Genomic DNA, 21,705 nt, shown 5'->3' with positions numbered 1-21,705 from the left:
AAGCAACATCTGAATCAAGGTCTTCACAGAGAGCTTCAAGCTCTCTTCATGTTAGGTTGGAAGTTGATCACTACTCGTTGCTCTCTGCATGGTATCTGTGAATTCACATTCAGGTCACTGCTGTTAGTACTGAAACTGTGCTACTGTGCTACTGTCCAGAGTTTGTTCAGTGTCACTTCAAGACGAGAGGTATGTGTCAACACTGCCTCCAATATTAAAACTCTTCAAACTATGAGATGCTGAAGACTTAGGGTATTACACCAATGCTATGTGCTTCACACAGATCGTTGGGAAGATACAACTGTAGGTAACTGACAACTTCTCTCCCTCCTTTCCATCAAAAGACTGCAAGACAGGTTTCTGTTCTGTCCCTTCACCAGCTTTGGCAATGGAGAAGACACCTTGGTAAAAACAGTAAGTCAGCAGGGCCAAGCAGTGGTACAAAGAAAAAGAATTCTTAGGTTTATCTTTTTGCTGCTTGTTGGAAACAACAGGTTTAAGAACAAGTCTATCCAGAAGAAGAGAGAGCCACCTCCAAATGCTTGATGAGAGAAGGAAAAGTATTTTGTCCTCTTAAGAGATCTAGTCTCCAGGACCTAGAAATATGCTCATCCAAACTACTTTATCAAGGCTGTGTTACAAATCGGTAGTAATGTTCTTGTCCTCCTCTGCCATAAGTAATTCTTGAGCATTAGCAGTCTCCAGCATAAGCAAACAAAGAGAGAACAACAGTTCAGCCCTTAGAAAGGGGGGCAGCCCAGCTGGAAGTTAAGTTTACAGTCATCTGGGCAAAGAGCTAGAGGTTAAGCATGCATACATTTCAAATCTGAGACTGCTCATGAAAGACCAGCTGGCAGCTAAATATTTTTCTGAAGCTTCCCACAGGAAGAGAAGGAAAATATCTTCCTCTTGTCTGGCAAAACTAATCACTGTAATCAAAGCTGGAGTTTAAATGGCTTGCAAAACCGTTCCCAACTTCCAGGGCTGCCAACCCCAAAGCACTGAAAAGCCATGAATCAGGCCCCACCAAGATCAAGTCTTTTTTCGTGCTGAATTTTGATCACTTACGAATTTATATTTAGAAGTGTTCTTCTGTGATAAGGAGAACTCGATACTTTGTTGTGACTTGTAGTTATCATAAATATAAAAATCAAAGCAACCCATGACAGCTGTTTGAAGAAAGCCTGAAAACAAATAAAATCAAGAATGCAGAGGAAAGAAAACCCACAGTGACTGCAAAGACACTTTCAGCAAATATGCTAGTTAGGTAAACTGAGCCCAAGCAGCACAGAAAACTGAAATGATCTGTATAAATAAGATAATCAAAACATATTTTCATCCACATCTCATGGGTAGAGATCTAAAGAAGCTCATGAATTTTATTCCACTGCTGCTCTTCTGGACAATGAGAGCACTCTTGGAATAACAAGTGAGCTGAACATAGACCTGAGATGCTGTGGATGATCACAGGAACAAAGGTCAGGAGAGAGGACTAAACCAGCCTTTCCATCACTCCATCTGACCTTCCCTCCCAGGCTACTCATCCACTCCAAGCCACACTGTCAGTTTTTGGCATGTAGGCATGCGTTTCCAAAGGTAAGTGGCAGGGTGCTGGAAGAACCTCCCTTCTCGTGTTTCTCTTTCTTCCCACTCTCCAGCAATGCCTGCCAACGTGTTCAAGAAATAATTTAGCTAAAGGACAGATAAAATAATCTAACAGAAAATTAATACTGTAGTATAATTACTTAACAGACAGTTAACATCTCAAGCCATGTTCAAGCATCCCAGCTTGCAAACACAGTATCATTCCAGATTAGCAATGCCAATCCATTTTGTCTTCTCCATTCAAATCCCACGTACCTGGCCAAGTGATACTCTTATTTCCTAAATGAAGGCCATTCGTACAAACTTTTAAATCAGGATAAAGTTTCCTGACATGGTATCATCCCTCCAGTGGAAAGCAAATATCATCCTTTTCACTTTACTGTTTTCCCCCACTCTGTGCAACCACTCGTGAACAGTAGTCCTGGCAACAAGATTTCTGTTCAGGTAGTGATTCTGTTTTGGACAAGCCTTCAGCTAAACTTCAGCACTGTGTTATCTGTGTGGTATACTTTAAAACAGGTCGTATGCAAAAAGTGGAGTAATAAGTGTCATAAAGGGGACTAAAGTATTTTAGTACAACATGACAGATGTGTTAAAAATAATACGGATGGTCTTCTGTACCGGGTATTTACTCATGTGCTCTGGAAAAAGGGAGAACACCACACACTGAACACCACTAACTTCTAGCCTCCAGATTACTATTTCAGATTTGAAATCTTACTCAAGTCATTAATTTTAGCAATGAATTTCTCCTAAAAGGAGATTTTGGTATGTTTCAATCCTGCAACACCTTTTAAAACTAGAGAACAGGGTTATGTCCCCTGACATTCCCGTATCTTGTATCATTGTTCACAAAACCATATGGAAAGACTGTAGCATAATTAAAAGATTTTTAAAGTTTTCCTCTTTAGGAGAAGGATCAGTCTAGACTAGCTCCTTAAAGGAAGTTCAAAGGCCACACACACACCACTCTCATGGTAATCACATATACCAGCGAAGCACATTATCCGAATTGAGTCAGACCTATTTGTCTGTGTGCCTGAAACAGTAACAGAAGATGTCAAGTACAGAGCAGAGTTAGGCACAGACTGAGCAAATGGCTGGAAATGAGGATAAGGCAGAAACTCATCCCCCAGAGTACGTACACTTTAAATGATTAAACAGCCCAGGGACTTTGAGAAGACATGGGTTTTTACATAGCAAAACAGTATCTGAGAGCATTTCACATCACGGCTCACCAGAAGGCAGCCGCAACTCAGGCTGTGCAGCTGTGTTGGCCACGGTTCTGTGGACATCCTTCACTGAAGTCGTGGCACAAGCAGCAGCTTCTTTATTCCTGCAGTGAATAAGAGCTTTGCTGCTGCAGTGACCAGGGGTTTAAACTGCATTTGTGAGAGAGTGTCAGCAAACTGTCCTCCAAACAAGCGGCCAGTGTTTCCAGGACAGGTTCCCCCATCTCCTGACACTTTTAGTCTCTCCAGTCCACAGAGAACTTCCAGGGCAGTAAGTGGCCCTATGGAGCTAAGCGATGCAGAAAGCCCAGCCACGCTACAGAGTCTTTTCCAGGCTGCTCTTGAACACCTCTGCACTGCTATCTCTGCACACATGTAAGAGCCCAATAAGGAAGCAGAGAGAGACATGCATACCACAGGGAAGAATTTATAACAAAGTTGTCCGGCTCTTCATGATAGTCATCTAAGGGAAACATCAATTTTGTTTACCACTGTGATGTGACATTTCACAGGCCACATCATATCCCTGCATACTTACCTTGAAATATAACTGTCATTTTCAAGCCTCAGGCAGACAGCAGCCTTGCAGACAACAAATCCATGACCCCAGCTTCCATCCTGTTTATAGCATGTTGCAACATTTTCTCAGAAAATTAAATATTTAGTAAGAGAAATGAAGAAAAAGCAGGTACTTTACTCAAGAGCTGATGGTCAAGGTAGGACAGCTCAGCTACAAGTACTGCCATTGAAAATAATGTCACTATGAAAAGCACATGCACCAGGCTTAATTTGCATCCAGCGTGGCTCAGCAAAAATTCATGAGGAAAGAAAATCTGGTTAGCACAGTGATGCTGCACTTCTGGAGCCTGTTCTCTAGAGAACAGGTTCAAATGCATAGCAGCCACAGCCTTTTCTCTTTTTTGGCATCATACACCCCCAAGGCCTCTGCAAAAATCACAAACATGCCCAGTGCTCAGAAGGGTACCCATCACTAATAGTAAGTTAATCACAAATCACAGCTGCAGAGTTTTCCCAGGGCTGCCCAGGAAAGCTTGCACGCATCTGCTTGTACTACACAGTACTAAGGCTGTGGGGATTTTACTATAGGAAAAACACACGGGGGGGGGCTTTGTTGTTTTGCTGGGTTTTTTTAAAGCCTTCTTCCATCTGAAAGTCAGCTTTTATGAGGTGGGTATGAAGCAATTTAGTTAAACCCTGGTCTGCACAAAGGCAGTGGGTGCCAATATTCCCCTTCTCCTGGGAGCAGGATCATTGCTTCAGCCAGTAACAGTCAGTCTTCCAATAAAGGGCATAAAACTGTGCAAGAGAGAAGAAACAAGTCCTGAAGTCATACAACAACAAAATAATTCCTCTTAGTTCAGGTGTGCCTCTAGAAGCAGGCAGCACAAGAACAAAAATACACTTAGCAAAGGCCACCACAAACCATTCCAGTATGCGGGATGACAGCATGAACTGGGGTCCTAAGGTTATAACCAAGCGCACGAAAGGCGCACCGGGAGAGAGAGCGCCTGTCACTAACGTCTGCACAACAGGGTTTTAGTTTTTAAAGCCAGGTCTCGCAGAACCCCCGATGCTGGCGCTGACAGCTGGGCTCCGGCAGCAGGCGCTGCCTGGCAGCACGCCCGCAGCGCCGCGGCACTGGGTCGTCTCTCCCGGGGTCTGGGCTGGATTCGTTCTGGGCCGCGTACCCCCCCCCCCCCCCCGCCGCCATCCCGCATGTTCCGTCCCGGCAGCCGCAGCTTGCCTAATAAGGCCACACGCGAGTTGACTGGCTGGCGGGGGGTCACCCAGTGTTTACCTTGCGCGGCGGCCGCTGGAGCCTGCCTGCCCGCCCACCTACCCACCAGCCCCGGAGAGGGCCCGCGGGCCCCCCTCAGCCGCTGGGCACCGCCGGCGGGGCCTGCCCCTCAGGACCATCAGCCCCGGAGCTCTGGCTGCTCCCAGGCGGGAGGGAAGGTCAGCCAGCAGCTCTCTGCCGAGGAAGACGTACTTCAGCTTTACCAGAGGCAAAGTGCAGCGAGTTCAGGTACAGTTTTCGCTGCAGCACATTTTGGGACCAACAGGCTGGAAAAAATAATCAGGTTTCTCGCTGCATGAGTTGCTTGAAAGTAGGGCAGCAGCGCGGGGATAAACAGCCACTTTCACAGAGCTGAGGTGGCTGACAGGTACTTGTCAAACATCAGAACCAAGGGAACGAGATGAAAGCAAGGTGCAGATACTCATCAGAACACTACTACTTAATTATTTAACACTTTTTATCAGTTAACGGTGAGATTCACTGCAAGTCAGACAGGTGGCTTCAAAAGTAATGACTTACTGTCCCCAAAATAGCTGTATCTAGCAAAAAAACCCCAACCCCTGCTTCTGCTGCTCATTGCCTCTCCTGTGATTCAGACTAGTTTTTCCTTTATACCTTGAGGTAATGTCAAGATGCTCGATTTGGACCCCATTCTATTCTCCTTCCCAGGACAGAGTCTGCAAGGAGAGCCCGGAGACCGCACCCTGGTTAGAGTCGGCAGACAAGAGGAGATCCGCACAGGTCCCCCCCTCCAAGGGGCTGCTCAGAATGCCTTTTTCCCTACAGGTCAGTACAGGCAGTGCATTTGTGTCCTTTACTCCCACCCGTGACTGGCACCGAACAGTAAAATACCAGGACAGTTCGGATGTTATCTGTATCCTGGTATTTCTAAAATTGGCATCCAATTTCCTAAGCATTTTGCTGCCTTGAATGAAGCATCCCCAGTTAGGGCACTGCTGGAGCGCTGGCGAGACTGTCCCCAGGCAGCAGGGACAGGCACAGAGAGTGCAGGTCTATGGGAGAGTGCTGGGCAGCAAACTGAGCATCCTGCCCATTGCCTTGGAGACTTGTAGTTCTTGTATTTTGTAAACTCAGTATCTTAGCTTCTCAGTACTAGCAAAACAATACCACCCTGCTGGGTATTTAAACCCTGTAAGGCTTAAATACTTACCTAACACTATGAGATATGACAATACATCTACCTAATATTTCTCACAGCTAGAAAAATCTCTTAACACACAGGGAGTAAAACTAAACTGTGATTATCACCCCACTGAAAGAAATCAAACTACCACAGTTATGTCCTGTTCGTGCAATGAACCTGGGGTCCACATTATTATAATTAAAAGCATTAACATCTATGGCCACTTAGTCTTTAAACAGCGCATGTTTAAAATGCAGCTGGGAATCATGCTGACAGTGTGTAGGCTTATTATTTTGGGGCTGAAGCTGCGCCTAGATGCACACACAGATTTTGGCTCAGAACTGCTGATTTTCTGCTCAAAGTCTATTCTCACCCAATATATGCCTCAAGAATACAAAGAAGTGGGGCACATGCATTCAGAAAAGGACCAGTCAGACACGATTACACACAAGTAGTCCTAAAATAAGCTAACTCACTTTGTGTCTCATTTGCTTAGATCAGCAGCACAGTATGCTCATATGACTATAATCAATAATGAATGCTGCAGGAAACTAAACACATTAGGAATGAGATAAACTCAGTCATTGGTGGCAAGGCAGTAGAACAGGTTCCCCAGAGAAGCTGTGGCTGCCCCATCCCTAGCAGTGTTCAAGGCCGGGTTGGACTGGGAGCAACCTGGTCTAGTGGGAGGTGTCCCTGCCTGTGGCAGGGGGTTGACAGTAGATCTTGAAGGTCTCTTCCAACCCAAACTAGTGTATAATTCTGTGTGCATTAGACCTGTTAACGGAGTTTTAGGAAGAAGTCAGGATAACCTTGAACTAGGGAAGTCAGTCAGTACTTCACAGACATACAGGCTGGGAAAGAGAGAAATGAGAGAAAACCTATTGGGCTTGCACTACCTGCTAGAGGAAAAAGGTTCACTCATTTGTTTCTAGTCTCTCAGAGTACACACTGACAAACTTTAGGTGCCAGGGGGAGCACTGTCTCTCCTCTTGGTTAGAAAGGAGAATGTCAGTAAACTCGGGCACACCCAGGAAAAGAATAAAATACACTCTTACCGGTTACACAAGTTAATTTAGGACTGTTTGTGTAACTGCACACTAACAGTTGCTTTCAAATGCTTTTATGCTTTCGCAGTTTTAATCTTAAATAGGAGGTAAAGTAACAGCTGACTTTTCTCCATTCTAACACTCCCATTTTCTATCTTTGCTCACAGACATTAAAAATTCCAAAGGACAGGATTCAGGAAGGAACTTCTGGGACAGTTTAGAAATACAGCAGTATCTCCTCCACTTTGCTAAAGATGGAAAACAATGAAAAAAATTGCATTTTTTAATCCATATTCTGAATACCTTATAAGCAACAGAGAAGTCATCCTCACAAAGCAGAATGGCTTTTTCATTCCTCAGTACAATGAACAGTTTTGTACTCTGTTATACCTGTCTGGTGCAAAGCTACCAAGTAAAGTTCTCCAGGAACAGGGCAGAAACGTAATTTTGGCAAAATCTATGCATATCAAAGGTGATGCTGAAAGAATAGAGTAATGGCTCATATAACTACTTAACCTTTAAATCAAAGTTGAAGATTTTATTCTTCATACACTCCCCCAGACAGGCCACTTCCTTGGTAACCTTACAGGAGTCAACTGCCACCCCAGCCTTCAGTCACACGAGAGGAAATCCATCTACCACATAGTCAATAATTACGTGCTGCAGGCACACATTCACTGGGAAAACAGCTGGGGCTTCAGTGAGGTAACGAAGAGGTGTTCTTCCCCTGGTGTACCGATGGTCAGTTCAAGCTCAAAAGCAAAACCATCAAGACTTTGTTTAAATGAAATGTGGTGAGCAGAGAAACAGCCTACAAACGAAAGAACAAGGGCAGCTGCTTGGGGAGCAAGGAGGTCTGTTACACTCCAGCTTCCTGGAACCACATTGGGAATGTAGAGAGGACAGCATCCAAGGCTGGTGCAACCTTGATGCCTATGTGATAGCTGGAAAGGAATGCTCGGGCACACCACACCTTTTACTGTCACAGGGAAGGAGCTCAGCTCTACTTACCCCAAATTTCACACATCTTCCTGAGACTGGACTGCCATTCCTGGCTCTACTCCTTATAGTCTCCTAGCTCTCATCACAACTAATCCCTCTCTCCTGATTTTATTTCTGCTGACCTCTGCATACTTCACCTTCCTCCTGCACCCCATACTATGGGTAATCAGACTACACTCGTCAGTATCTCCAAATCTACCTCTACTTCTACAAATCTCTACAGTATCTCTACAGATCTATCCCCGGCTTTTCTCTGGCTCTCACTGCAGACTCTCCCATCAGAGACCCAGTTCCACCCCACTGGCTCTCTTTGCCCACTCTACCCCTCCCCAAACCAGGCCACCTAACTGAGCAGAGTTTTGGTTTCCTTCTCCAGGAGGCTTCAGTAAAGGGCTGCCTAATTTAGCAGAGTTAGAATCATAAAATCATGATTTTATCATATCATATCAACTGGTTTGGGTTGGAAAGGGCTTTCAAGATCATCTAGCTCCAACCCCCTGCCACAGGCAGGGACACCTTCCACTAGACCAGGTTCAAAGTCCTGTCCAACCTGGCCTTGAACACTGCCAGGGATGGAGCATCCGCAGCTTCTCTGGGTGACCTGTGCCAATGCCTCACCAACCTCACAGTGAAGAACTATCTAGTCTAAATCTACCCTCTTTCAGTTTAAAGCCATTCCCCCTTGTCCTATCACTAAAATAATACTGTAAATAAGACTGTAAATAAGACTGTAAATAATCCCTCTCCAGCATTTTGTAGGCCCCCCTTTATGTACTGGAAGGCTGCTGTAAGGTCTCCCTAGAGTCTTCTCTTCTCCAGGCTGAAAAAGCCCAGCTCTCTCAGCCAGCCTTCGCAGGAGAGGTACTCCAGCCCTCTAATCATCCTTATGGCCCTCCTCTGGACTCGCTCCAACAGGTCCATCTCCTTCTTATGTACTTGATACTTACTCTCCCCTCTACTACACAACCTGCATTCATGAGAACTGAACCAACCTGGGGCACACAGAGCACACTATGAAGCAGGACAACAACTAAAGCGCAATAGTGTAAGCATACTGATAGTCTTGGACATTTTTCTTTTGCAGGTAAATTTCCTTCACCAGTCAACTTGTCTGTCCCATGAATAGCATCAAAGGAACGCTGTGCTGTTTGAAGAGAGCCATGGAGCATACATAATGGAAAAAAGAAAACAGACATCACCTAAAGAAAGGCCAGGCAGTGTGAGCAAATCAGAGCTGGAGAGAATGGAGGTCTCCCAGGATGTCGTGATGGTAATTGGCTATTAAAGTAATATACTAACAACCAGCTACATAAAGGTGCTAGACTAGGTCCTTGCGAGGCAGGCCTTACAACTCAGGTTTTGAAAATATACCTACAGTAGTATTTGTCTAAAAGTGAAGCAAAACCACTGCTGAGGAATCCTGTATTAAAATCAGAGATGTGCATAGCACAATGCTTCTTAGCCAGGAGGACACAGCCCTGTGCCAGGTGATGCTACAAAATCATCAGTCACTAGGGGCCTGTCATGTGTGAGCACAGTCTAGCGCTGAGCCAAGTGTTCTGCTAGCTCAGACGAGGCAGCAATATGTTCAGCTGCTGCAGGAAGACAACACTCAGGAGGGCTGCAAAAGCCAGCAGGGAAATGGGGCAGGTTCTGCAGCAAGACTTCTCTTTACCACCCACATCACACTCCAAATCAAGGACCTGTCAGTTCTGAGGAGCAATAGGATCATGGAATCATGGAATACCAGATTGGAAGGGACCTCAAGGATCATACAGTCCAGTCTATCTTAGTCTTTCCTGTCCAGCTGAATCTTAAAAGTGTCCAACATCTGGGAATCTGTCACTTCCCTGGGGATATTATTCCAGTGGCTGATTGTTCCAAGTGTGAATAAATTTTCTCATATCTGATCAGAATCTCCCCAGGAGTAGCTTGTGCCCATTACCCCTCCTCTTTCCCATGTGACTCCTTGTAAAAAGGTAATCTCCTTCTTTGTATCCAGCCTTTAAATACTGGAATATGGTGATAAGGTCTTCCTTGAGCTTCCTTTTCTCAAGGCTGAACAAACCCAGCTCTCTCAGCCTTTCCTTATATGACAGACTTCCCAGTCCTTTCATCATCTTTGTGGCCCATCTCTGGACGCTCTCCAGCCTGTCCACATCTCTTTTTGCACAGGAGGAACAAAAACTGCACACAGTATCCCAGATGTGGCCTGACAAGCACTGAGTAGAGTGGGATAATATCTCTGCTGGTGATGCCCTTGTTGATGCAAGCCAGCACCCTGTTAGCTTTCTTTGCTGCAGCTGCACACTACCCACTCATACTGAGCTTCTTGTCCACCAGGACCTTTCCAGAGAGCTGCTCCCTAGCTAGGTGGGCCCCAGCCTGTGCTGCACCCTTGGATTGTGCTTACCCAGGTGAAAAACCTTACACTTGTCCCTGCTGAACTTCATAAGGTTCTTGTTAGCTCACTCTTCCGGCCTATAATAAGCTAGAATAAGCTACATAAGCTTATTCTGCAGAGTGGGTCTCCCTTTTGAAGTGTCCACTTCGCTACTCAGTTTGGTATGAGCAAACTCATCAGGATACACTTGATGCCATCTTCTGGATTACTTATGAAGATATTAAACAGCATTGGGCCCAACATTGATCCCTAGAGGACCCCACTAGTGACAGGCTGCCAGTTTGAAAAAGAGCTATTTATCACACCCTCTAGTTGTGGACAGCCAGTCAGTTCACCACCCACCACACAGACCACTTGTCTAGATTATAACACATCAGTTTCTCTAGAAGAAGGCTGTGAGAAACCTTATCTTAGCCTTCTTCCAGTCTTCTGGAATGTCCCTCAATCTCCACAACTTTCCAAAGATTATGAAGAGCAACCTCCCAGTGACATCAGCCAGCCTCAGGTGGATATTGCCCGGGCCCATTGATTTGTAGGGGTCAAGCTCCTGTAATAGTTCCAATACCAACTCTTCCTTCACTGATGCTGGATCTGTGTTTGTATAAACCTGGATTTTTGTTCCCAAGGCCAAATGTGCTGGTAAAGAGAGAGGGGAAGAAAGCATTGAGAATTTCTGCCTTTTTAGTGGTGTTGGTGACTTAATTCAGCTCTCCTGATTAACAGCGGGCCAATATTTTCCTACTATTCCTGCTTGTTGTTTATGTACCTGAAGAACCCTTTCTTGCAGTTTTTAATATCTCTTGCCAATTTCAATTCAACTTGAGGTTTTGCTTTCCTAAGTCCATCTCTGCACACCTTGGCAATGCCCTTGTAGTTCTCAACAGATATTCATTTTTCCATATTTGGCACACTTCTCTTTTGGTTTTGAGCAGACTCAGAAGCTTGCAGTTTAGCCAAGGGGGTCTCTTGCCCCACCTATTTCCCTTATCTTTAAAGGGAACAAACTCGTTTTGTGCTTCCAATAGAGCATTCTTGAACATCTCTCAGCACTTTAGCTCCTTTGTCCTCCATGGAAGCTTCCCATGGAATCCCTTCCAGCTGAGCTCTGAATGAGCTCAAGTTTGCTCTTTTAAAATCTAAAACTCTGGTCTTAGTACTAACCTTCAGCATGGTCAGCCAGATCCCAAACTACTGTGCTCACCACAGATAGCACTGGTACTAGCCAAGATACTACAAAGCAGGTTTTCTTGGTTCGTGAGTAGCAACTCCAGCAGTACCCCATTCCTGGTTGGCACATCTAACATTTGTTTGAGGAAGCAGTCCTCTAGGCATTCCAGGAACTTGATGGATGACATTTGAGCTGCTGTATTGTTCTTCCAACGACTGAGATGTTACAAGCCTTGGGGAATTTTGGGGCGCATGGGCCCTGAGAAGCTTCATTGTTAAAGTACTCCACCATCCTCCCAGTCTCCACAGCCACAGCTAAGGTTGCTCCCACAGTTTGCAATCCAAGCAATAAACAGCAATTGTGTGTGAGCTTCAGCACCTTAAGAAAGCACATACGGCAGACATACACAAGAAATTCATTGAAATGCACCTACTTTATTGTCAGCACAGTGTCCTACTCACAGAGTGTGCAGAAAGGTATTCTCATAGCATGAAAACAGTCGCTCTTCCTATGTCAAGGAGCCTCCATTAGCCATTTGGGAACTTTATTTCGGCACACCAGCACTACTGGCACATTTACTATTGAGTTCTATATCAATGCCTCACACAAAGGATTTTGAAGTCCAAGCAAGATGCTTGTTTTCCTCAGTGACTTTGTATATCTGGTCAGATTTTTATAAGTGCTAGTGGAAGAACTCAATAAAATTAAGCAGTAGAAGAGCTAGGTAATCCAGCAGTTTATCTAAATAAATTATTTAGTAATTTGTATTGCACTTCAGCATACACACGTCTTTCTTTGACTTAAAAAAATAAATTCTTTAATAGTAAACAGAAAAAAAGCTCAGTCAAGGCTACAATTCAAGACATTTAAACTATCTTGTAAGTGTATTGATTGCCAATAGCCTTCAGTCAAACTACAGCAGTGTTTTAAACTCCCATGGAAAGTATGCCTGCATTAAAGCTCACTACAAGAAACTTAAACATCTTGACAGCATGTGGCCGTGCATGAGATCACTGTGAAAACCTGCAGCATTTTCTTCAGTTCTTTATTGTTGTTTCCTGGGAAGTTTGAAACTGTAATCAGCAGCTTATACCCAAAGTCTGGATGTCAAGACAGCACAAACTGGAGTAAGTCCAGGAGTTGCATTAGCTCACAATATACAGTGAAATAATAAAATCCTATCCAAGGAGATCCAGAACACTAGACTGATATTTAATGAAGGCTGAACAAAACTAGAAGATTGCTTCTAGAGAGGACACTATCTAGGGATTTCACTTGGAAATCATAACTTCATTTTTATAGTCAAATTCTCACTTTCTTCCCTCAAGGGTATATGTGTGTGTGAAACTATTCTATTAAACAGTTTGGCATATGTAAGTTCTTAGCTAGTTCCTTTCCTGAGAGCTTTTTGTTTGCCAAGAATTATCTGTATTTCTTGCAAGTCATTATGAGAAATGGTGTAAGAGCATCCAGCTTCTGATATTTGAAGGCTCTGAGGGTGTGTAAAAGCCATCTAAATAGCAACTAGATTTTACAAAATGTTCACAGGAAAAAAGTTTGCTATGTTGGGAGATTTTTTGAAGATTTTTTTCATCTATTGACTGTAAGAAAAATTGCTGTTGAAATGAGCTCGCAACTCTCTGAAAGAGTCTTACTCACCTATCCTATCTTTCTGCCCTGTAACTTGGGAAGCAAAGAAAAGCAGAAAACAGGCAGCCTGGTAGGTAACCTTAAAAAATTACTTCCAAACATAGAAAGGCAGGGAAGAGATGGGAGGAGACTAAGGGATGCCAAGGTGAATCAGCACCAGGAATGACAGAAATCTATATTGGTGTAGACCACTGCCTTGTTTTATTTAAAAAGTCATTATTTAGCATAAGCAGTTACTTCTCTGTGTTAGTGATAAACTATTAGTTGTGGCGCTTTCTTTCTATTGGTAAAGCATGCCACTGAGGGTGTTCCACATTCAATACTTTGTAGCAGTAATATCCAGCAACACCCTGTTAAATACTATAACAAATTTACCCCTTCCCCAGAAAAATAAAACTTAGATTTTATTTCTATTTCCTCATCTAAAGGCTTAACAGCTCCTGTTCATTGACATTTTTTCCCCCTTAATATTTTACATTGTGAAGAGAATAAGTAAGTGTAGGGTCCATACAGGGTACTTGAGTTTTCAAGTTTAGAGACTGCAACAGGACTTGGACTTCCTTTCTGTTACCCTTACTAAGAGATAGGGTTTGGAAAATAATAGGGTGAGAAGAATCCTGAACAGATTTTACGTCCCTTTGTGTCACAATAATAATATAGTTATACCCATCTCCATCTTCTGGAACTGCTACAAATACACTTTCCCTCCTCCCCCACAATTTTTAATACCCTCAAGTGTCATGCCAATTTATTCTCTGTCTTTCCAAGCACTGGCAGTATTAATTTATCAGGATGGAATCCTATAAATACTCTTATTCCAACTTTACTTTTGCTCTAACTACAGAGCATGTTGGTTACCTTTGCCATAGATAAAAGCTACTTACACAATGTGCAGCCAATATACAAACACAGCCCTTATCTGTTAGAACTGAGCCACTATACTCCATTAAGCTCCAGTCAGATTACAGTTTTTAGTGTGAGGTGTCCCTGCCCAAGGCAGGGGAGTTGGAGTTAGATGATCTTAAGGTCCCTTCCAACCCTAACTATTCTATGATTTTGTATCAAAAATTATTTTAATGCCTACTGCTGCTACTCCTTTTTGGTCAAATATTAAAACACTATATTAGTTTTAGCTTCTCATATTAGTTTCCCTGTGAATTTGCTATACAGAAGCAATACTCAAGCCGTCCAATGTCTCAAGACCAGCCTTAGGTTGATTTGGTGTCCAGCTTAGGTTTTCAGGAAATCTCTTGAGACCCATTAGAGGTTTACAAAGCAGTAGTACTGCTAATAAAGTGGTGGTGGTGGAGGACATTCACAACTAATTCCAGGCAATTTCTTGAAAAATTTGAAAGCAGAACACAAAAACCTTGGCTCCCACACTTGCCAACTGACCAAAGACTTATGTGACTGAAGCACCACGGGAAAGGGATGTTTTAACATACCTTAATCTTTGAAAGTTTTTGTAGAACTGCCTTCAAGGACACCAAGACACAGATATGCCGTATCCTACAACATCAAGAATCACAGAAGATGCTGTTTTCTCTCTGTCAGTATATCCCACTTGCTGTTAAATGGCTCCAATGCATGACAACTCCTTTCAAACTGTTGGTTCAGCGGGTTTGGAGGAAGCTGTCTTCTGGCAGAGAAGGACAAATGCCAGCACAGGTACACCCCTTTCCCGGCAAGTAGTTTATCTGAATAAGATTAAGCTTTTCTGACTTTCTCCACCTACCCAGAGCTTGGGTTAAATGAAAGGGTTACCTATCCAGCCCCTGTGGTACTAACAGGACATAGCTGAGTAAACAGCTCTGCCCTCTTAATATAAAGCAGTGGAACTCAGAAAAAAAAAAAAATAGGCAGACTCCTGACACCACTCAAACAACATCAGTTGTTTTGAGCATTATCATTGATAATGGAAGTCAGTTTTGCATGATAAAGCCAGATACCATATCTTTAAAAGCAACTGCTAATATATACAGAAGTTAATTTACAGGATGTTTGTACAGCCCATTAAAAAGAACTAAGAAGTTAGATGAACAAGTTAGAAGATGAGCAAGTTAGAAGATAATGACTTCTACTTTAACAGGTTTAATCTGACATTGCTTTAACTATAACACTAATCACTTTATAATACAGCACTAAAGAAAAACATTGAACAGCTTTAGAAAAAGAGCACAGAATAGTTTTCCTCCTGCTCTCCACAGTCCGGTATACATTAACAGAATACAATATATCAGATATGTATTGAAACCACGCTGATAAAACATCCTGATTCAAAGCTTAAAGCCAGCACATTGACAGCTCTATTAGCAGCACAAGTAAAACATCTATCATTCTGTAAAGCCTTGAATTTATTTTTTTTTTTATATTTCAACTCTAAATTTGGTTTCTGCTTGAGGAAAATAATATTTAAAAATTCTACTAGCATTCAGGCCTTCTTGTTAGAATAGATCTGATCTGGTAAATACTTTGTACAAACAACAGAGATTTTTTTTTTCTTTCTGCTATTACCTTTACAACTGTGAACTGACTACTAGGTAACTTCTTAAGTTAGCAATATAGGCAAAGGATGGAAACCAGCTGACAAAGAATGTCTGAAACTAGATTTGCCCGATAAAGTTCTTTTAGATAAACCCAAGTCTATTTGTCTAGAAGTGACTTATCTTGCCGTCTTGATTCTCAAATAAAAACCTACAGAAATAAAACCTTCCAAAGAGAAGACAAATAACTAAAATTTCCTAGTTCCCCCAGATACCACAAACAGCCATGGGCTCCTCAGGTACTGGTTTTATAGCCTCCCCCTGTTTAACAGACTGTAAACTCCTCATTTCTTTCTCCCATAAAACAATTACTTTCTCACCTTCCCCTCTCCACTGAAGGAATACCATACCAGCAAGCTCTTCTTTGACAGTTCAATGCATGGCTGATTAAACTGAGTAGTTTTTCGTAACTTCTGTTTAACCTTGAAATCTGCTGCTTCTATTTCAGGCCTGATGAAGTGCTGGTGTGCCTGCAAGCTTGTCTCATTTTTTCCCCCTATACCAGCTGGTCTAATAAATTACCTCTTCCTAACAACCTCATGTTAGCCATGTCCTTAGATCATACACAGCAAAACACCATTATGTTACTTCAAACTTGTATTAAACCCTGACAAAGAGTTCTTCTGGCTTAAGAAATAATAAAAACCAAAGTCACCCAAACTACTACCTTGCGCTGTAAAGGTAGTTCAACTTCTCCACTCATCATGTACAAGATGGTTTATATGCAAGGAAAGGCTCACTTACTAAGTACCTTCCAGCAAGACAAAGCATTTTCTGTTTAAACTGCTCTCAATGTAAAAAAAAGAAATGTATTGATTAGACATTTTAGCAAGTTTGAGGTGACTCCAGGGCTGATGGTTGGGTTCCTAAACTGTCTGCTATAGAGCATGAGCTCAAAACAACCAGTTTCCCTGACTTAAATTTCAAAGCAACTTTTACCCTTAATTTGAGAACAGGAATTGGGGTGGGGAGTGTGAGGAAGGAACAGTTTGCTGCAGATAAATCACCTCTTTTCAGTCCATGGGTATAAGGTCTTTTTTTTTTTTAAGGTCTGGCTGTTGGAGGCTTAACTCCCCTTTCAGACATGCCTTTATTTGGAAACAGTGCAGAAGCAGGCAGGGCTTATTTCATAAATACTGCCTGGCCACATGCAAACAGCAACTTGGTAAAATGAGTGACAGCTCTACACAATCAATACAGCCATATGCTCCTCTAACTGTCCCTGGACAGAAAAACATATGTAGAGTTTGCAGTTTGAAAAAAACAAACAAACAAAAACCATCCCTTTATAATTGCTTATTAATCATTGAAGGAAAGAAGGGAATTCTGGTCTCTGCTTTTAGAAAGAGACCAGAGCTCCACATAAATCCTGCAAAGCTTGAAGCTCGCACAGTTATACTCCTTAGGACACTAACTAACTGTATCACAGTGCTACCTTCAGGACTGTAGCGTGTTCACTCTTGAGAGCAAGCACTGGCTTCAGATAAGAGAGCACAGTCATATGAAATGCACAGGAAGCACTGGTTATGAATGAGAGGGGGAGAGGGAGCTAACTGAAGTGCTGGTAAATGACTGGACATGAAGCTTCAAATCAGGCACCAGTGTACCAAAAAGCAGGAATGAGACGCAGCTCACACACTGATTGGTGTTAGTGCTTGTCTATTCACTGCAATACCTACAAGATGGCTCCTTGAGATCACATCCCCCTTCTTCCCACAGACAGAGACTATTTTTACACAGCCATTGACCAGCTCACTTTGACAAAAATAACTAATGAACTAAAACTTGAGGCCAGCCATGTTCCTGATACTCCTGTCTTCCAGGAGGCTCAGGAATGTTAGTAGCAGAGGAGACCAGGTGAGAAGAGGTGACCCCAAGAATTTGAAGTTACAGCCTGACATGAAGTGCAACACAAGGATCTCTTTGCATTTCCTTTCTCCACACTGTTTTCTCTCACATCAAGAAATGCTCCCAGCTAGGAAAGTTACCATACCTTCATCAATTTTTCTTTTTGAAAAAAAAAAAAAAATAAATTACATTTTGCACAATCTTTAGTTTGGATTATCCCCTATGTTTCTCCTGAAGCACTGGCTTAGTGCTGCTGAGCTGAGGAGAAAATGTCCACTTTATTGCAGATGCGTAGCACTGGTGCTGTGTGGACTATTACCACCATGCCAGTCTCCCACTTCCAACCTTTCTAGACCATAGGGTCCATGGAAACACCTGACTTTAATGACAGAAACCATTCACATCCATCCTCTGATGAATGCTTGATTTGATTATATCAGTCCTTAGGCCTGTGCATACAACTCATCTTGGAAGATTAGAGTCCCAAAGAATCTCTTGAACAACATGTGGTCTGCATCTGCATAAAAATAGAGATTCCCCATCTAGAAAGTCTGAACAATTTAAACAAGAAAACAAAACCAAGTACAACAGCAACATAAGAATGAGGCAACTATGGGAGAAAGAAGGGGAAATGCATACTAAAAAAAAAAAAAAAAAAAACCTTAATTTGCTAAGGAAAAGTCTGGATTTCAAACAAACAAGCTTTTACTCCCAGAGGACAGACTTGTGATCAAGGTTTGGCATCTGTTCAGTTCCTCCTCCATGCCAAGTGGCCTTGCTGCCTTCTGCATTGATGCTATCAACACAGCTTTGGCTGCCTGGAAGCTACATTCGAAAGGCTGTCATCCAGAGCAGTCTTGAACTTTTTTTTCCATCGTGAAGCACATCTTGCAAATGTATATTTTTATTTTTCCTGCCGGAGCTCATTTAGAGAAGCTACACAGTTAAAAGAGTCAAGCTTGAAGCAGAAAGAGGTGGCTGGGGGGAGAGTTTCTGTGGCACAAGTCCCTTTGTAATAAAAGAACTCAAGACTGGGCAGTAAGTATGGAAGAATTCATGCTTACTTAATCACAAAACCCACAAGATCAGGTAAGTGATAAATCTGCTGTCCTTTCAGAGGATTCCAAAGACCTCTCTCAAAAAGAAAGCTTGTGTTCTACACCCAAACCAGACACTGCCTCTTTAGTCACCCTGCAACAAGGGCTGCTGAAAGTTGAGGTTAGCAAGTTATTTTCCTCCTCCCAAAATTGCAGTATGTCTCACTAGACATCAGCGATTTCTTGTTGCACGCCCCCATTTGGTAAGAACTCTTGGGAGCATGATTTCTGATATTTTGAAATTTAAGACTTCTGCATTTTTATGGCCATGTAGCATCTCTATCAGATTGCTGAGGAGTTGCCTCTTAAGCTGAAAGATTTCAATTTCAAAACAAGCTGGAAAGATTTTCTTAAAAATCTCACAAACCTTCAGAATCCTATTTAGCATGTTTTGAGATTTTCAGTGGTTTTCAGGCTTTTTGCTGGGATTTAAGAACCACTTCATCTATGTTTACGGTGTTTACTGTTCCTTGCTCTGGCAAAATAAAGGGGGTGATCAGCTGTTCTACTTCCTTGACCAAAACAAGTTACTAGTTTGGTTTGGTTTAGATTTTAACTATACATTTAAAAAAATATCCAAGTATTCTTTTGTTAATATCCATCTGTGGAAGGGCTCTCCTGTTCAAAGGGTCCTGTGTTACAGATCTTGATTCAAGAAATACAGTAACATGCTCTTCCTTTTCATCCTTTCTAGTTAAGAAAGGAAGTATGTATAATTTGAATTGGAACAGTAACATTAATTTCAGTAAGGTCCTAACATTTAAAACTTTACCCTGATTCCAGGGAAGCTGGAATCCTGTTCAGTCTTTCTGCCCATCATACCACTACAAGAACATGTATGTGGGATTTGCTTTAGCATGGCTTCTACAGTTTCAATCGATGCTGTGGAAAAAAATGCAGAAAAATAAAGAGTACACTGACCACCACCTAAAGTTAAGAGATTTTTCAATTTATTTCTGCCAAGTGGGACTAGAACTGTGACCTCTGTAGCTCGCTCCAACCCCTCAGCAATTCTGAGAGCATTATACTGCTATCCTACAAAATAGAAATCATATCCTTTTCATAACTCTTTTAAGAGGAATAGTGTATCTTAAAGCAAAAATCCTTAAAACTGGTTGCTACCTTGAGTAAGTGAAGTTAACTGTAGTATTAGTATTCCCAGTAATAAGGCTAGGGAACACTACAGATTGCATTAACAACTGGCAGTTTTCAAGAGAACCACCACATGCTTCCCAGCCCAGCAGGGCACTTCATGGCAAGCAAGCAAGCCAGAAATTGGGACCAGTTAAGTAATAAAAAATAAGCACAAAAGAAGTGATTGGCAACTCAGCTACTTGAAGCTGATTCATTTCCACAGTAGCTGGATGTAAATACTTGTTCTCTACACTGGTTAGACTTTCAGTTCAGAGAATATATAAGAGACTGAGAATCTACATCCAATATTGTGGCTCCCTCCAATTCTTGTGTTATGTAAAAACTAGTGCAAGAGCATGTTCAGCCTAGTCGGCCAAGAATTTAACCATCTCTGTAATTAACTCTGGTGTCTGACATCATCATCCCCTCCAGGTTCTCTTAAAATTTTAATAGCCTGGTTTATGAATATTCATTTGCCAGCATTACACTTCCAGGGATTTATGAAAACCCAATGGCATGTCAGTTCCTAAATAGATTCCATTATTCCTGCTGCTTACTTAGTGTATTTATTACAAGCCAATTTTATGCTGTCAGAAAGTGCATCAAGCCTGCAGTTGGTCCAGCCATCTAGGTCATTTCATAGAGATTAACAGACACAGCAGAAATGTGAGTGCTACTGCTAAGGATGCCTATTAATTCCTCCACTGGACATGATGCTTCTTCACAGGCCTCATCAGTTCTAGGCTATAAAACCTGTTTCTTGCTTATCTCCTCTTGCTTCGCTCCTCCTACCTGTCACTGCAATTACAAGCCAAGCACGCGACAACCAGCCCTTCAAAGCCTGCTTCTGTGCGAGAGAATAGTCACTCAGACCAGGAGGGGTTTATGAGATGTGTACAGACAACTATTTCACGCAGTCAGCTTGCTTCAGCAAGTGCTATGAGCCAGATGAAACTGGCACGCTGCAAGAGCTAAATAAAGTTTGTGACACATTATTCCATTACCAAGAGGCATAAACAGTTCTTCTGTACCACAAAGTATAATTTGACAGTTGTTCTTTTTTTTTTCAGATGCTTCTGTATTTCACAGACCCAACCATGCCCAGATGTAAAGCATCCCCAGTTCTGAAAGGAGAGCTCAAGAAAAGTTCATAGTGGAAGTAGATCAAAAACTCTTATGAATGTGAATCAGGCAATGAATGTTTAGAGCACAATTTGTAAGATGTGAAATTTAAGGCTACATTAGATGTATTTTTAATTATTTAGAAGCTTCCTCCCAATATTCACGCAAACTGGAAAGCCGAATAGTATTTGTCATTTCTCTTATCTATACCTTGGCTGTGCTTCTACTTTGTCAGCAGAAAGACAGCTCAAGAAAACTCAGAACTACTTCTGTCACTTCCTAACAAAATGAATTCAAATAGATCTTTCTGAAGACATCGTAAAACCTAAACTTAGAATAACTGATTCAATTATGTGATTTTCCCCTCACTACCACCACTTCAGAACAAACATGGTAAGAGGTTTGAGCTGTCATAAATGAGCATTCAAAAAAGAAACACTGCTCCAAATATTTACAAAGTGATAGAAAGCTCTCAATTTGGAAGAGTCATTTTCAACAGTACCATTTGGCAAACACAATATTTAAAGATGTCTCCAAATGAAACCTGTAGACTACTCAAAGTTAGCAGAAGAAAAGGGGGAGACAAATGCAGATAAAGAATAACTTAGGTAATAAAAAAGATTATTATCCCTGAAGGGAAAGGGAGGGGAAATTAGAGACCAGAAACTTGGTCAGTAAGGAAGAAAGGTCAGAAGTCCTGAAGGATGTAATCATGATCCTGTTTTAAAAAGGGAAAGGCTAAAATTGTGACTGATACAATGGCTTATTGGCCAGTCCGGAAAGTTTAAAGTACCATAAATAAAATGTTTTTATAGAACATCATCACCTGCAATTTTTCATGTGATGCTTCCTCTGAGTCGCAGCCCACAGCTTTGACAAGAGACTAGC

General features: G+C 42.2%; 1 protein-coding gene and 1 long non-coding RNA gene across 6 annotated transcripts in view; one reads left to right on the top strand and one right to left on the bottom strand.

The window, feature by feature from the left end:
* SVIL (supervillin) overlaps window positions 1–21,705 on the bottom strand; it is a 108,546-nt gene that overhangs the window by 76,658 nt on the left and 10,183 nt on the right. The window lies entirely within an intron of this gene.
* On the top strand, window positions 4,645–21,639 carry LOC136008014 (uncharacterized). 2 transcript variants are annotated; one of them, XR_010609947.1, is made up of 5 exons: window positions 4,645–4,884; window positions 5,326–5,442; window positions 8,936–9,121; window positions 14,534–14,741; window positions 20,766–21,639. It is a non-coding gene; the product is annotated as an uncharacterized LOC136008014 (long non-coding RNA). The 2 variants fall into 2 exon arrangements; XR_010609946.1 differs by lacking the exon at window positions 20,766–21,639 and adding an exon at window positions 16,065–16,151.

Source organism: Lathamus discolor, chromosome 2 (assembly GCF_037157495.1).
Source record: "Lathamus discolor isolate bLatDis1 chromosome 2, bLatDis1.hap1, whole genome shotgun sequence".
Taxonomy (NCBI): Eukaryota; Metazoa; Chordata; class Aves; order Psittaciformes; family Psittacidae; genus Lathamus; species Lathamus discolor.
This window is presented reverse-complemented; position numbering and strand designations above follow the sequence as displayed.